We start from the raw sequence: 18,231 nt of genomic DNA, 5'->3' as shown, positions 1-18,231 counted from the left end.
GCGGATATGGATGGATGCAAATCCCATATCCGCAACATTGCACCCTTCTCTACCTCGGGGCGTCCCGACCCGATAAATTTTTACCTACGTTAGTGTGGCACTCAGATGTAGTTCCCTCTACTATTAACTCAACCCTGAGTGCGACAGTTTTACAGATGTTCACAAATGAGTAAATATGTCCCCCTGCGACGTTGCACCCTTCTCCTAACAGAACCACACCCACAGGATAACCGAATCGCGGAAAGCATCCTCAAACTAAACATACAGCCGGTAGGGAGCATCATTTACACAAGACTACACTGATATTTACACTACGATCCAGGACCTGTTCTTTGAGGAACACATGCAGATGTTTTGCATAGAGAGAGAGCACGCATGCCAGCATCGATACACCAACCCACGAGTGCCCTGTGGCCCTACGGCCTTTAATACTGTGCAGAGCACCCCATCCAAGCACCAAAAGCACCACCCCATACGCACAGTCAGCACCATCCGGTGCACCAATAAAGTGTTCAGTAACAATGCACAATTAAGTGTCCATGGTCACCGGTGGTGTCGCAGCCGGCCGATGTTCTGCCGCTGGTCTTGCCTTCTTGGAGTGCATTTGGCCTTCTGGTTTCTTTAGAAATAAAGAAAGGCGCCAACCGCGTCCATTTCTAAATTGTGGCCGTCAGGGGGGCCAACTAAAAGTGGTTCACCTGTATGGCATAGGTGCCACGTTGACCCAGAGGTCCATCCACGGGTGGTGCTTGCCCGCAAAAGAACTGCGGTCCATGGTGGGCGGCCACAAAAATTGCGGTCCATATGGTGTATCGATCCAGGCAGCAAGCAGCGGAAGTACAGGCCCACAACTGCGGAGCCAGCACCTCTCTCTCCTCTCTCTCTGCCCCAAAGCCAGATCCTCGGAGGTGGGAGACAAAAGAAGACAAGTGAGTAAGGTGGTAAGGGCGCAAAAGTGCACGCAATACTAGGTAATGCACACTCGGGGCACATGGGAACCAGGTGAGACAGGTACGTTCCTACCGTACGCCCCCCCCCCCCCCACCAGGTAACCTACATTGCCCCTCCCTTACCCCTTACGGTATCCACAAAACACAACACTACCCATAAACATCTACTTTACACATCAACAACGTCCCTACTGTCTTCCCCGTTCCTCCCATAAACCAAATTCGTCTTCTCTCCCTCCTAACCAATCAAATTTGCCATTTCCAACTCTCATCAAAATTTGCCATCTCCAACTCAACATCAAAATTTGCCATCACCAATTCATCATCAGTCCCTCCTAAGGAGGGAGAGATGGAATCACCCCCATGTCTCATCCACGTCGTGATGCGTCACAAATCCACACAGCAATTCTCCTTTCCTGCAACACCGAACAAAGGAACACAGGTGTGGAGTCATCATCACCACCTCAGGTAAGTGGCTGCGTATGGTGCGACAGGTTCATCAATCCTAACTATTTCCTAAATGACTTTAACAACTTTACATTACCCCGGGTCTTTCCCTGCCAATCCATTGGCCAACTTACACTATGGGTTCTAAAAACCAATTCCCATTGACCAAACTGTGGTGCTTCTCAAGTTGGGGTCTCACTCCCCCGATTCATCACTCGGTGCCCCCGCACAATTTCGGTGGCTGGGTCGTGTGACGCTCCCAGCTGGTCCGCCTACCTGCACACCTCCACCACTGTTGTTGCCTTCTGAGCTCACCTGCTCCTCACCCTAACCTAACTAACTGGGGAAGGCCCTCTCGCACTCTCACCCCCTCGGTGCCCTCTCTGGCACGGGCTGCCCGATCCACACCCGGGATCCTCAGGCACCCACCAGACACTAACGGCTCCCAGAGCCCACCTGCGGCCTCACCTGGCCGACATCTAACAGTGGCGGAGTGCCCAACCATTCACACTCATACTAACAGGCCACACGACCAGCCAATTTCACCACACCAATGCACCCATCCACAATACCATTCTGCAACCGCACCACAAATGCCAATATCCAACCACAATTTACCTATACCTTCTAACTATTCTTTAAACTACCCTCCCTGGGTACTCGTGAAAAGGGGTCCACTCTTCCCCCATCCACACCTTCGCACCATGCACACCACTCCGTACCACTTACCCCAACTCTCTCCACACCACTCATTCCAATACTCCATGTATTCCACACACCTGTACTTGCACACCTGTGCTCTCACACCTGGTGCCACCTGCACCCTCCTTTCTTCCTGGACCATTTGGTCAACACAACACGCAATCACCACTACTCCCTCATACACTGCTCCATACACCTGTTCAGTTGCACACCTGTTCAATCCTCAAACACACGGCATCATCTCATCTAACTACTCCCCTCTGAAACTTGCGCTTCCCAGTCACCCCTTTAAACTATTGCGCTCCCACGTCATTATCATCCACACTACTCTACCTGCGTCCCCACTACAGGTATCAGTCACTATCTAAACCTTAACGTTACCTAATGTCATCTTCTAGGGCCCTACACACAATATCCTAACCCACCCGGGCTAGTTTCCACTGCCATACACCCCATAATCTAGAGCGCATTTGCCCCCATTCCCATGGGAAGGGTGGCAGGGATTCCACCCTTACCCACCGGGCCCATCGCTCATCAATCCCCCAGTCCTCTGGAACTAATAAGCCCCCCTTATTCAGTGGTACTGGGTCCCGCCTCCACGGAGGCAATCCACGGGGGCGCCTGCTCGCCGGTGTAAGGCCTTATCCGGTCGGCATGGACGATCCGAGGGAGGGCTCCTGGCCCCATTTTGATTTTTACTACCACGTCACAGACTTGCGACAGGACGACCCCCGGGCCTTGCCAGGGAGAGGTGAGTTTCGGGCACCTACCCTTCCTCTTCCGGGGATTGAAGAACCAAATCTTCATCCCCGGAGTGTACTGACTCCCCTGGCTCCGGTGGTCGTACCTGCGCTTCATCTTTTCCCCCGCCAGATGGAGTTGGCGGCGGGCGAAGGCATGGACTAGCTCCATGCCTTCCTCTAGGTGACGTGCGTACCCCTCCCTCGGCGGGTTAACCACTGTGTCTGGCACGGGACCGCATAGCAAGTCGGCGGGAGCCCGTAACTCCCGCCCATACATAAGCAACGCTGGACTGCATGCGGTGGCCCCGTGCTGGCTGGTTCGGTAGGCCATGAGCAAATAAAGGAGATGTTCGTCCCAGTCATCCTGACGGGTGGCGGTGAACAGTGCCAGTTGTTGGATTAAAGTTCGGTTGAATCTTTCCACCATCCCGTCAGATTGAGGTCTTAAAGGCGTTGTTCTTGTTTTCCGAATTGACAGGAGACTGCACACATCTTTTAGCAATTTGCTCTCAAAATTTCGTCCCTGGTCGGTGTGCAACTCCCATGGAATCCCATGCCGGCACACAAATCCTTCCACGAAGGCCTGCGCTACCACCCCTGCTTCTTGGTTGGGGAGGGCGTAGGCCTCCGGCCACTTGGTGAAGTAGTCCATCACAACGAGGATGTACTTATTACCTAGGCGGGTGCGGGGTAGTGGGCCTAGGATATCCATGGCCACCCGCTCTAGGGGGGCCCCCACCTGGTGTAATTGAAGGGGGGCCCTCATCCTCCGTGCTGGTCCCTTTTTTGCAGTACAGGCGTCGCATCTCCGACACCAGTCCTGTATGTCGCGCCCCATATTCACCCAATAAAACCTCCGGCGTACCTGCGATGTCATCTTTGTCCTGCCCAAATGGCCGCCGGGGCGGGTACCATGCACCTGTTGCAATATATCGGTCTTAAATTTATTTGGGACTACCACCAGCCAGGAAGTTTTATCAGAGGGAACCTCCACCCACTTGCGATACAAGATGTTATCCTTCAATTCCAGGGTTTTCCACTGAGCCCAATATGCCTTGGTCTGTGCCCCGAGGGGGGTGACCTCTTCCCCATTAGGTCTTTGCCCCAATCTCACCCATTCGTGCACCGGCCCCAGTACGGGGTCCTCCCGCTGGGCCGCGCTCCAAGCCAAAGTTCCGAATTCCTCATCTGCGGTTAGTGGCAAAATTGGCTCTCTCACCCGGGTTGCCCGGACGACGAGAATCGGGGCGGAATCGCCCAATTGCTCCCTCTCCTCGTGTCTCGCACAAAATTTACAGTTTTCCCCCAGACAAGGACGCCGAGAGAGTGCGTCCGCATTACCATGGGCCTTCCCGGCCCTATGGGCCACATCAAAATCGTACTGCTGCAACTTTTCCAACCACCTTGCAATTTGGCCCTCCGGTTCCTTGAACCGAAGGAGCCATTGCAAGGAGGAATGGTCAGTTCTAACCAAAAATTTCCGCCCGTACAGGTACGGGTGGAAATGGTTCATGGCAGCCAGCATAGCCAATAACTCTTTGCGAGTGACACAATAATTTCGCTCGGGCCTACTTAAGGCCCGACTATAGTAACCAATCACTCTCTCCAAGCCCTCCTGTGTCTGAGACAAAACTGCGCCCAATCCTTCCTGGCTCGCATCCGTGTCCAGGGTAAATGCCCCGTTGTAAGTGGGGTAAGCCAGAAGGGGTGCGGATGTTAGACACCCCTTCAATTTTTGGAAGGCCTCGTGGCACTCCCGTGTCCAATTAAATCGCGTCCCCTTCTCCGTAAGCCGGTGGAGGGGACGGGCCAACTCCGCAAATTTCGCCACAAAGCGCCGGTAGTAGGAGCAGAGTCCCAAAAATCCCCGCACCTCCTTGATGGTACGTGGTGCGGGCCACTCCTCTACCGCTTTAATTTTGTCTGGGTCCGTTTTTACCCCCTCGCGGCCGATCACGTGACCTAGATAGGCCACCTCTCTTGCAAACAAAGTGCACTTACTCGGGTTCAGCTTCAACCCTGCCTGTCTGAGGCACCCGAACACCTGGTCCAAATTAGCTACTGCCTGGGGGAACGTTTTGGCATGTACTAGGACGTCATCCAGGTACACCAGGCATGATTGCCATGGCATGCCGCCTAGTACATGTTCCATCAATCTTTCAAAGGTGGCGGGGGCGTTACACAAACCAAACGGCATCACAGTAAACTGATACAGTCCCTTACCTGTGGAAAATGCCGTTTTCTCCTTCCCTGCCCTATCCATCTCCACCTGCCAATACCCACTCTTGAGGTCCAAAGTTGAGAACCAATTTGAGCCCGCAACGGCATCGAGGGTGTCATCAATCCTTGGCAGGGGATATGAGTCCTTGAGTGTCACGTTGTTTAGCTGGCGATAGTCCACGCAGAACCGCGTGGTCCCATCCTTCTTTTTGACCAGCACAACAGGTGACATCCAAGGACTTCCCGAGGGCTCGATCACGCCTGCGTCGAGCATTTTTTCAACCTGCTCGTCAGCTTCCGCCCTCTTGCTCCAAGGGAGCCGTCGGGCGGCCTGACGAATAGGCCGGGCCTCACCGGTGTGGATCTGATGTTTCACCAGGCCTGTACGTCCAATATCCTCGGTGGACAGGGAGAAGAGGTCCAAATGGGACCCAACCAGTTTGTGTAAGGCCTCCCAACTCTACGCTACTACGATTTACCATCTCGCAAATGGGATCGGGCCAATTCCTACTTCTTATTGAAGGCTCCCCCCCGGGGCCGGCTCGGCTGGACGTGCTCGCCCCTCACTGTCGCGACTTCCTCAACTGGGGTGCAGCCAGCTACCCTCGTGCCCCTTACTATAGTGCATGGTTCTGTACTTATATTTATTACTCGGACGGCCACTACCGGTCCGTCCGTTTTTACAAGGGTGCGGCCCACGATTAAACCCGGTATGGACTGCGCTGCCACCGGTTCGACCAGGCCGCAGGACTCCTGCCATGTTGGGCGAGCTGCCCACCGGGCCGGCACTATCGCCTCGGCCCTTGGGGGAATGGTCACGGCCTCGGAAGCCTCCAGCTCCGCTCTCTCGGCCGTGCTCACTCCCCCTAACGGCAGCTCCTCTACTCCCACCTGCAGGATCCCCTGGCACAAGTCGATTTTACAACCGCTGGCAGTCAACAAATCCAACCCTATTAAACATGGGTCGCACACCTCCGCCACCCAAACATCTATCTCCCTCCTTACCGACCCTAACTTGAGGGTCACAGAACCACGCCCTATGATCGGGGCCGTTACCCCGGTAGCAAGTTGCAAACTATAATTTTGCAGGCGCTGGATCTTATCCCAGCCACCTGCGCTCGAATCAAGGACCACAGGGCTGATGATCGTGGCGCTAGCTCCTGTGTCCACTACGGCGTCTACCCCCACGCCGGCAATTTTGCATCTGATTGTCAGGCTACCGGTTCCAATCTGGCCACAATAAATGACCTGTCGCGTCAATGAGGGCTCTCCTCCATCCTCTTCTGCCGAACACCGCCCTACGTGCCCGACACCTTCTAGTTTCCCGGGGTCTGGCGGGGGGGTGTCTGGGGTCGGCTAACCCGCTCCCCCCTGGGTGGAGTTGAGGACCTCAACCGCCGGGGATCATCCCGGCGCGTGGCTCGACAGTGCCGCGCCAGGTGACCCAGACGGTTGCAAGTATAGCACCTCACCTGATAAGGTGCTTGTCTCCGGAATTCCAAATTTCCCCCCCTGAAGGTCCGAATTGGATTACCCGCTCGTGGTCCACCGCGGGCCACCTCCGGGGCCGCCTGCCATGGTCCAGGTCCCGCCAGGCACTGGTCCACCAGCCTCCGGACCATGCCCGCCAGGTCAGGACTCACGTCGGGGGCAGGCCCCCTAAGGGGTCCGCCCTCCATCGGGGGTCCCACCTGGCGGACCGCCATTGCGTGACGCTCACTCCCCCGGGCCAGGGGCCTCGCTGCTTCCCAACGGGCTGCAGCGTCAGCCGCCTGGCTCAGAGTCTGCGGGCGCCACATGGCGAGCTGTTGCCGGAGCTCAATATCCGGGAGGGCCTGGATAAAATGGTCCAGCGCCAGGCTTTCCCGGGAATCCGCTGCCATGTTAGCATGTGCGATCCCCACTGTGCGGCGAATGTCGTGGGCAAGTTCCCCGATGGCTTCCTGGGGCTTGCGTTTTCACAGCGCGAGCTGAGCTTCAACAAGCTCGCTCTGCTGTTCAATGCCGAATCGATTAATTAGGGCGTCGCGGAGGGCTGGCAGGGTGAGAGCACCCGGTGGTAATGCCGTCAGCACCTCCGCCGCCGCGCCGCGCAATGCGGCCACCAGGTGTACTCCACCTTCGTCCTCACCCCAACCGTTGCCCTTACACAAACAGTCAAACTGCGCCAGGTGCGCGCGTAGATCACTCTTGCCGTCATACGGCGCGAGTGGGACCTTGTGGGACCACCTCATATGCGAGTCGTTGCCCGCCTGCCAGACCCCGTGCGTCGCCCCTTGCGGGGTCAGCGCGGGGCCGAACCGGCTGGGCCCCCACAGTACATTACCCCCAAGGGGCTCTCGTGCCTCCCCTGTCCCTCTAAAAACTACCCCTGTTGGTGTCGATGCATGGGTCACACTTCCGCAACCCGCTACCCATTCCATACCACCACAACCTTGCTCACTCACACCTCGCACCTCTCCCATCACCGGACCCTCTCGCTCGCACCCTCGTTCCATACCCTCCGGACCAGCCATACACCTCACTCTTGGCCTCTCATGAACATCCGGGTCCATCTCGACCCCCAAGCTTATTAAATCACCTGGCACATCATACGCACGACCATATTGGTCACCACTTACACCGGGTCCTCTTTCTCTTCGCTTCTCCTCCATCACCTGCGAATCCCTCATCCGGTTAATGAGCACATCATCACGATCCGAACACAGACTTTGGACCAATTCTTTTACTTCCTCCTTTATCTCTTTCTTATACTCTCTCCGTCGCTTCTTAATTTCGCTCACTCCTTCTTCCACTTCTTCTAATTTCTGCTTCACCTCCTTCATCTCCTCGTGCGCCCACTTAAGTTCTTCCTCTAACTCCACCTTATTTTTTTCTATGTGCTCCCGCACCTCCCGCTCTTTAACCTCCATCACCTCTACCACCTTGTTCATTTTCCTCGTCAGGTCCTCATGTACCGTCTGACACTCTTTTTTAATTACCCCTACGTCCTTTTTCATCTCCTTCTGTGTCGATTTTAAACCCTCTATTACCGCTGTGTTCTTCTTTACCTGGTCCCCCAACTCCTTTTGTCCCACTGTCAGTTGTTCTACTCCCAGCGTCAACTCCTCTATACCACCTTGCAATTTTACAGTCCCCTTTCTCACCTCCTTCTCCATGCGCTCCTTACAGTGCCTCACCTCCTCGCGCACTCCTCCGACCTCCTCACTCACACCTCTTCTGATCTCCTCTCCCATCACTTGCATCTCCTGCCCAGATGCCACCCTCATCTGCTCCATTTCCTCCCTGTGAGCATCCAATTTAGTTTCTACCCCCATTCTGACCCCCTCTATCTGCTGCCCCATTTTTTTAACTTCCCTTTCCGCTTGGTCCCTCATGTCCCTCAATTTGCCTTCCATACTGTTTTCTAACCCCTCTAACCCCTTTTTCACTCCCTCTATCTGATTCTCCTGGGCAGCCATTCTGTTTTCTACCCCCGTTAACCCCTCCTGTATTTCCCCTAATCTATTGTCTAATCCCTCTATTCTACTCCCTAACCCTCCGATCTGGGCCCCCATCCTTTGTTCTAACCGTTGGCTATTGGCCCCCATGTCCTCCCTCAATTTCTCGCTGTTGGACCCCATGTCCTCCCTCAATTTCTCGTTATTGGACCCCATCCTTTGTTCTAACCGTTCGCTATTCTGGGCGATAAGGGCCTTCATTTGTATTAAAAAAAGGTTCAAATCCACCAGCGGCGCTGCTACGGTCGCGGGCGCGGTCGCCGTAGCCATCTGCGAGGCGCCATTTTGCGCGCCCGTAACCTCGTGCGTGAGGACGCCATTTTGCGAACCTGCCGCCCTCACTGCTTCGCTCTCCTCTTGTCCCTCATTTTGGTCCTGGATCGACCCTGCCTCACTCTCCTCTACCGGAACCCAGCCGTCTTGATCTGCCATAGCGTGACTTTCAAAATTCGGGTTTTTATTTTAAAACAAAACAAATTTCACAGTTAATAATTTCGAGCGCGTGAAGCGCGCTTCGGGTCCAATCTCACTTCCTGACACCAATTGTTACAGACACGGCTAAAGATGTTGCTTGACCGAGCGGAATGGCCGCCGTGTTCGTACAGTTCCCCCGATTCTTCCCCAACTCACCCGATTCCACTCGAATGTTGGCCAAATCACGCTACGCTAAATCATTGATGGAAAGGACACAACGACTGGGATAGATGAAACGACGCAAGGGGTACAGTTCTCAAGACCTCCGGAGGAGGATATAATTAGTGGTGGAGAAAAGGGGTAGATTACAAGGTAGAGTGAGGTAAAAGACACAGAAGAGATGGGCACTTAGTTACAGTCTTATCTTATCCCCGACAGACCACAGACAAACGGAACAAGACTGACTTACACAGGGATTGATGGCAGGGAAGGACAGGTAGTTCGATAGCACAAGGTGCACCTTGGCTCGGGGGCAGGATCAAGCACGGTCCAAAAGATGCAGGGAGGCCTCACAGCGCTCGGAGGGTACGTCTTGCTTCTCCAAGCTCAGCGCGCATCTGACGTCACCTCCCTCTTCCTGCGCATGCTCAGCGGGGAGTCACACGCCCTCGGCTGGTTGGCTCCGCCCCAGATGGGACCGGTCCGCCGCTTCTATTGGGTGCGGGGGTTACCGGGCTCCGCCCTTGACGAGGAGCTGACAGCGAGCCCCTATGTGGTAACCCCGTCGAGCACACGTTCTATGGCGGCTCGTTGGAAAGGCCTGGTGCCCTCCCAACACCCCCTACCAACCAAGCCGGAGTGAGGATGCGCACTCCCCGCGCCGCCGCCGTTGTTGTTGTTGTTGTTGTTGAACCGTGAGGAAGAGCTGCGGGGAGGTATTGGGAGGTCCTAAACTTCCTAACGGTGCCATACAATCACATTCTGGTGCAACGAAGAGTCAGAATTAATGGAAACGAGTCCTTAACTGACATAGACTAAGAATAACTAGCAAGATGTCCTATAGTTGTCTTACATGAGATGCGGTGAACCTGGGTGCGACATTTAATGGGGGAAATAGGGGGAGGTCGGGTCTACAGAGTGTTGTTTACAGAAAATGGGACTAGGGAATGGGGGATTGGGGATAGTTGGGAAGTATTGAGGAAATAGGGGAATATTTACAAGCGGATATGGATGGATGCAAATCCCATATCCGCAACAATATTATACATATGATAAACTCGCTCTTCATACAAAACACCCGCATGAACCTTTATATCTGGATCAAGATTCCCACCCCAGGTAAACAACTCGATGGAGGCACGTCATAGAAATCCCACAGCCATGAAACCTCCATTCGACAATATAGAAAATAATTATGGATCAAAATGTGATCGAAACACGACAAGATTCACATTAGTTTCCTCAAAGAAATACCATTTCTATTGCGAGCACAATGAATGTCATGACGTCCTGAAAGGTGATTCTCTTACTCACATGGAATGTGAAACGTCCGCACAACGCTCCTTGTTGTTGTCTCTTCCGAACATGTGTCTAAGTTGAAAAAGATTGAAAAGTCAATTTATTGTACATTCCCTGAGGTAGATATATCCAAAATCAAGTTTTCAAAAGTGCAGATGGGGGTGAATGAAATTATTTACTTCACACGCTTCCACGGGGTGTTTTTCTCCTTCTTTGGTGAATCGTGTGGAGGTGAGGAGTTCAGATCAACGTCTTTGATTGATGATGATGGAAGCATCTTTGATTCCCTGAAAAAGAACAGTTTTCTTTCATCCACAGCTTAATACAGGTGTGCTAAACCGGAAAACATGAACACATTCTCCATTTCAACAAATCTTTTCTTTCCTTCAGACACCATAATGACACATAAAACCAGGTAAAATAAAACTAGAGCGGCACTCGGTAGAGCGCATACCTCCACAGGTGAACAGTTTATGGTTTCTATCCACTGATTGGTCGGATCTGGATTCGGACCTGAACCAAAATATAATCAATTCGTCCTTGACAGCACCAACTTGTCCACCATGTTTCGTCTGACTTGTTCTAACTCCCTCACTCTCTTCAATCCCACTCCTCCCTCCAGGTCTTTAAAACACCTGTTCACCCCCATCTCTTATCTTCCCCCATCCAAAACCTTGATCTTTTCTACCCCCATTAATTCACCCCAGATACACTTTTTTGAAATACCGACTTCTTTCCTGGAAGTTCTGGCAGTGTCCATGTGTTTTACACCTCTCCCACCTGAGTTATGGTTAAACTCGACATTAAAAGATTAAATTCACTTGATGTTGAGAAACAAAACCGTGTAAGGCACGTTAACTTCGTTGCATTCTCTTTCGTAATCGAAAAATAACAGGTGCTTCAGGAATACCGTCCGATACCTGCGAAAGTTCAAAGAACTAATAACGTAACCAGCTGTTTGTTGCATTAAAGCCGATTATTGTGACGTCACACATCACGTGGGATTATTGCTAGTGTTGTGGAAGTGTAGCGTGAGACTCAAGACGCCAATGGTCGGAAACAGGTTTTACAAAAGGTCACAACTTTATTAACTGGTTGTTCACTTCATTCCAATACCAAATAATACCGTTTAACTCAATGGACCAGGTAACTCTATCCGCATAGTCCCTCTTTCGTGGCTGCAGCGCTGTACTTGTGGTACGCGTTCATTCCGTCGGGCAGGGCTTCTCGTGGCAAGTGCTCCTTGACTCCAAGTCTCTTCTGCTTATATCGGCAAACTTCAGTTAATCCTCTGTCCGCTGAAATCGTAATCCCTTCTCCGCTGCTTCTAATCCGTTCTCCGCAAACGTTACTGGTCGCCTCACTGGCACCAGCTCGCTCTCCTCCCTGCTGGGAATTTGCTTCATCCACTTTGCATCCCGATGAAAGACAATAGTACGGGCTTGGGAATGTGTGTTAGCCCGGGGTCATGCTAAAGCTACACAACAGGACTCCCAGCTTCGACAGGGCGAGATGCATTCCTGACATTCTTACGACCACCTGCTCGTACCTTGGTTCGTTACCAGTTCCAACCAATAAGTTACACTGAGTTACATTTCCACAATTCCCTCATCTTTTTGTTTTTGTTTATATTAACCATTAATCTAAACATCAATATAAGTAAACAATCAATCACTACAAGTAAACATCAATACAAGTATAAGTAAATAATCAATCACTGCAAGTAAACATCATTACAAGTATAAGTAAATAATCATAACTTTGGTAATCAAATTCCCTTAGGCATACACCGTCATCCTGCAAGAATCACAAAACATTTCGTTGGTCATTGACTCCTTCCATATTGTTCAATCTATTGCATTTGCATCACAAATATCTTTTCAAAACAACACTTCACCATCACCAAGATACAACAATTTCACTTCATTTTCAAGTTTTGTAAAGCATCTGCACCATCTGGCAAAAACGTTTGCCTCCACACAAATGTTGACTTTGTTTGAAAGGAAGGGCTGATCACTTGTGTTTGAATCCAGGTATGAAACATTTTCTCCTAATGTCTTCATAGCTCCTGCACTACTTCGTGTAGGATTTCGCTGTTGTGGTAACATTGCGGAGTCATAGACTGACCCTGCTCTCCATGTAGCATTCTTGCCACTTTTTGCTGTGAACCATAATGATTCCTTGAACAAGGCCTTCGCCCAGTTGTAGTCGACTTGCCTCCTCCCTCATTATGAGTGGGCAGCAAGTATTGGTGTGACGTTGATTGGCCAGCAAGATGTGGAACAGGGATGCCGGATGCATCCACAATGATGTTGGGACCATGGTGTTCAGGTCATCCATGGTCCATACCAGGAGTGGCCCGCAGAATCGTGCACAGCTGTTGTGAAAAGGCACAGCCATTGGTTTGCAGCTCCATGCTGGCTCCCCGGAAGTTGGTGAAGTAATAACATATGTCCCCGCATTTCACAGAGGTTGCAGGTAAAATGTCGTTGTCCTGCAACTTCTGATGTGATGAATGTTCGAAGCCTTCGAACAAGAGTAAGTGATCGCCTTTCTTTCATATGTTGCAGTGTGATCCAGGCAAATGGTCACATAAATTTCCTTGGTGAAGGTAAGCATTCATCTCCAAGTTACACGGGAGAATGTCTTCATCATTCTTTGAGAAAGAGGGTGTATGCCACGATTAACTTCATTTTTTTAGCCACAAATTTTCTTTCTCGAACTTCTTCCCAATTCCGTTAGCACCCCCTTCAAATGTGATCTCGTCTTATCCTTATGCTCAGTCACATCTGAATCTGCTTTCCACACACACTGAATCAGATAGGGTACTTCTTACCATGAAATCAGCATAATCATGTATATCTTCCGACAGTTTCACATTCAACAATTTGTTGTTTTTCCTTAACACAAAAAAGTTATATTCATTTATATGCGTCACACAAATAATATTCAACCAGGTATGTATTTCACTACTAAACTAAGAATAGCATCCACAATTGCTTTCAGGTTAATATAGTTCAAAAATTAACTCATGCAGGTATTTTAGCACTACTCTAAGAAAATAAATTGTATATGATTACAATCACAAATGGGAATATCTAATTCCCAACAACAATTTTCCCAAACCAACAAATTAAGCATAATGTATTATTACCATAATTCCTCTCCACTTTTTATTTTCCCTTCCCTTTTTTTTTTTTTTTTTTCCTAACAGTGTGTCATTCGTGGTGATATGAGTTCACTGATATTGTAATTGACACAATCATAACATTGTCGTTATGCCATTATCTTAATTCTACTGTATTCATTTGCAACTTCACTTGATTTAATCTTTTAATCTCAGTATTTATGTTGCCATAAAAGTCTTCCTTTTCTGGTTCCACATTTCTTTCCTCATTTGTCACTTCATGCGTTATCATCGTGTTGTTGGTTACCTTATTCAAACACACCGTCACTAAGGCTTTCAAGCAAGCCACCACTAAAACAATTGCCAATATAACTACTAAACCAACAAACAAGTCTGCTAGTCCTTGTATATATTCATACCTATGACATAATTATATGTCAATGACATTCAACATTGTATACCAAACTAACAAGCTTCCTAAAAGGTAAATAAAGACAATCCCTTAATATGTAACATAAATCAGATTATTTGTCTTACCCTGATCCCCCTATCTCCCGGGGTCGAACTAAATCCCCTAATCATGAGTGTAGTTGTGATACATTATCCCTCATGTTGCGCTAATATCAGTAGATAATGGTATGTCATGTAGGCAAATAAATGTCACTATCCCAAGTAGGAATATCACATGTTGAAAATGTAATGTTTATCAATGCAAGGGGTGTTAAAATGTAATTCAAATGAATGTATATCACGACTATCATTTATCCGCCACTGAATGTTCTGCTGGGCTGCTAGGTGCAGCCTCATTTTCTGTGGGATCGTCCACCTTAGCCCCATGTGCTTGCTTGCAATGAGAGGCATGAATCCAACTTTCTATTTTGGGTCCATATTTGTTTCTATTCTTATCAATCTCCTATGGTTTATCAATTCGTTCCAAGATACCGCAACCAAAGGTTTTAACCAAAGCTCTACCAAACTATTTCCAATGTGAACAAAATGCCAGTGAAACAATGATTCGAGGAATTAACTTCAAGGGGTCAATAAATTTATTCTATAACCAGATCTAATTTTCCCATCCAATAGTTTGCCTTGCCACATGTCATATTATAACACTTTAATAAACCTTCGAAAAATGTTTCCCATCTCAACAAATTTCCTTTTTTACAAATAGCCATGTGTAACTTACGTATTTAACTACAATTTCCTCTCAATTTGTTTGGCCTAACTGGCCGCAAAAGTGGCTGCCAGCAAGCAGTACCGTTTTTTCTCTACCAAGGAAGTGCTCGTCCACACAAGACCTCTACCAAAATGTTGTTTGTAAAAACAAATCTGGGATTTCTGATTGCATGGATGCACACTCTCAGGACATTTTCCGGCTGCTGTTAACAATCCACTACGATAAATTAATTCCTTTACCCACAATCAAATAATTAGTACAAATTGAGGATATTATCCCTATCACATTCTTTTATAGATTCATTATGTTGGATCTAATTTTTTTTTTCCCATAATTTTCCACTGCTGTAAGGAAGAACAATAGCTCTCATAAGTCTTAGTAATATCGTACTTAATTTACCCAGCATCGAATAATTTATTTACTATCCTTTCTTATCTGTTAACCAGTGACTTTGTTTGAACTCCAGAACTGAAAACTCACAATAGTTCAAACCAGCAAAATTTTCTTTACTATTTTCCCATATCATCTATGCCTAAAACACATCCATACATACAGCACAATTTATATGCTGATAAAATTCAAGTTTATATATATAAAAATCCATGAGCAGAGTACTCTGGGACGTCAGTGTAAGACCTCTCCAAAATTTGGCTAATTTTGTACTCCCACATTTTTATGAAGCTCATATCCATAAATAGCTTTGATTCTCATATAAATTCGATCACAATGGAATCCCAAGATTACTTCCAATTTTTTACTATTAATGAATGGCTGCTCATAACTCAGCAAATCAAATCTTTATTCTCCATCTCCCTTGACAAAAGTGATAATTTTCATAATCAAATTATATTTCTATTTTTTTTTTTTTTTTTATGAATTCTCTCGATATGCGATCCCATCCCCATGGAACTATCTATTTTTCAGACAAGGCACACTGTCGGTGTCAACAATCTTGTAGGATTGATACACAAAAACAAAAACACTGACACACAAAATACCCACACACACATGCATTATGCGTATTTGTTTGCGTTGGAACCCTTATTTACAGATCCGGATGGGTGTCAACTTTATTTCAATTTCTCAAAATTTGTCCTTCAATTTTATAAGCGCTAATACACAAATGGACCAAAAAGTTTATTCTTAGAAAACCCCTATGACGTCACATTGACATTACCCTTTCAGTTCCCACAATAATTTATCCAAATTTGACTACCCACCCATTTGTATGTCAGTCGACCACTGACCTATCAATCGTGTGGAACAATAGTCCGAAATTCCCACCTGATCATGATGTGACTCTTGTCACTTGGTTTGCCAAAAAAATTGCAAAGCAATTGTTCCAAACTTTGTAAATTTAAAATTTTGTGCCCAACATAAAAGATCCAATTTCGGCATTTGATCAATTAATTAACAATTTGCTTACAAGCAAAAGAAAAATGAATAATTCTTGCTCCGAAAACTTTTCAGACCCAAGAATCATCGACAGTTATTCATGTTTGTCCAGTAATCTAATTTGTTGAGGCCAATCATCATTTGGGATTTGTCGCAATGAAGGCCTAATCATTGTCTGAGGTATCGGTCAGCCCTGGTACCCTTGATCTTGGTTTACCCTATGAACTTGTCTTCCTTTTGGTATACGGACATCCTCTTTTCCAATGTCGCATCCGTCCACACTTGAAACACCGGTTTCTGTCGTTGCCTGGTCTGTGCACCTGTGCACTTGTATTGCTGGGCTGCATCTCTACATCCCTGAGTTGCCACTGCAATCTCTTGTTATCTCCTGAAACACGAAAAAATTCTCTGTAACGTCCTTTTTGGGGAGACAACTGGAAATCAGATGGGACAACTGTCACTTTCATTCCTAATTTCGAGGGCAGTTGTGCATTTGTCTCCTCCACTGTATCCTGTATCCTTTTTATTTTAAGTTCTAGATCCGTTATCCGTTCTTGCTGTTCCCGTTGTCTGGATTCACCATCCCAAAGATGGAATGCAAGCCAGTCTACCGTTAGATTCTGTCTCTTCCTGGCTTTCAATCTTTGTTCCAATCTTTCCAATCGACTTCGCTCAAATGTACCCTCTCTTGGAAACTCCTCATCATGTCCCTTTGTCCACAAATACCAATTCTCGACCTGCCTTATAGCTTTGGCACCATAACGGTCTTACATATGATGTGTACAAGTACCTTTTTGTGGAATCTCTGGTTGTCCTTGTGTATTCTTGCAGGCTCCATTTCCCATTTTGCCTTTTATCAAAGTAGCGTTGGATGTGTTGTAGTTTGTTCCTCTAAAGCTTCTCTCGTACCTCCAGGAAGGATCTCTCCACCTGTTCAAACGGTGATTTCCAGAGAATCTCTCTCACCTGTGGCTTTTGCACAATCCAATCTCACAGATCAGTATTTGCAGATGAGCCAGAGGGTCAGTATGAAATGGGTGAATCCTCAGGTGTCCGCTCTGTTGAAGGGGAAATCATACAATGGTAACCGCACATATATATCTATATATAAACTCACCACCTTGCTCAATTTTCCAAGGTTGTCTTCACATTGATAATATCTCACAAAGATATTAAAGCTTCTTTCTTGAGACCGCATTTTCATCAATCAAACGATCAATATATTCAATTTAATTTATTCAATTCAATTTATCCAGTTAAATTTATTCAATTAAATTCAATCAATTAGATTCAATCAATCAACAATTCAATCAATTATTCAATTTCAATTAATTCATCAATATTCATCAATAAATCAAATTAATCATTTTGGATGACTCCTTGAATAAGCCCTTTCCCCAATGATGTCAGGACAGGTCCATCCATTGACTGAGATCGAATCTCATCGGTCGTCACCTCTGGTTCATACCTCATGTCAATTGATGAATCACCGTCCTGTCCTAGGGTCATATCTGACATATTTCCCCATTTTGCCTGGTCTCCACAAATTTTCTTTGCAACCACTAAAGGCAACTCATCCTTCATTCGTGAGACAGCCAAAATGGATGGCAGATATTAAAGTTCATTGGGAAAAATATCTCATCATTTTTCTTTTAATAGTACCCAAAATCTCTTGGCAATATAAATTTCGTAAAACTCCTGAAATAAGACTGTAAAATTCCTTCAATCATGCTAAATTTTGAAACTCCATCGCTTGTAACACCCAATTTATCCCATAGGGCTTGAAAGTTCTTTCCCAAGTTCATGCAATCATTCTGCATTTGAACCCTATGATATCATTCATAATAATCATCATGATTTTATAGTCATGGTCCTATCATAATCATCTATTTAAAACGAACATTTCCTTTATCACCACAGCTATGTGGTATAATCAACAATAGAATAAAACTGTACATAGCAACAGGCTACCTCATGGCCACTTAGTATACCTATTGACAATAAGTCATAACAATATCGAATAATCATTGAACAATTC

Source organism: Myxine glutinosa, chromosome 5 (genome assembly GCF_964187855.1).
Source record: "Myxine glutinosa chromosome 5, kmMyxGlut1.1, whole genome shotgun sequence".
Lineage (NCBI taxonomy): Eukaryota > Metazoa > Chordata > Myxini > Myxiniformes > Myxinidae > Myxine > Myxine glutinosa.
Note: the sequence above shows the minus strand (reverse complement) of the source record.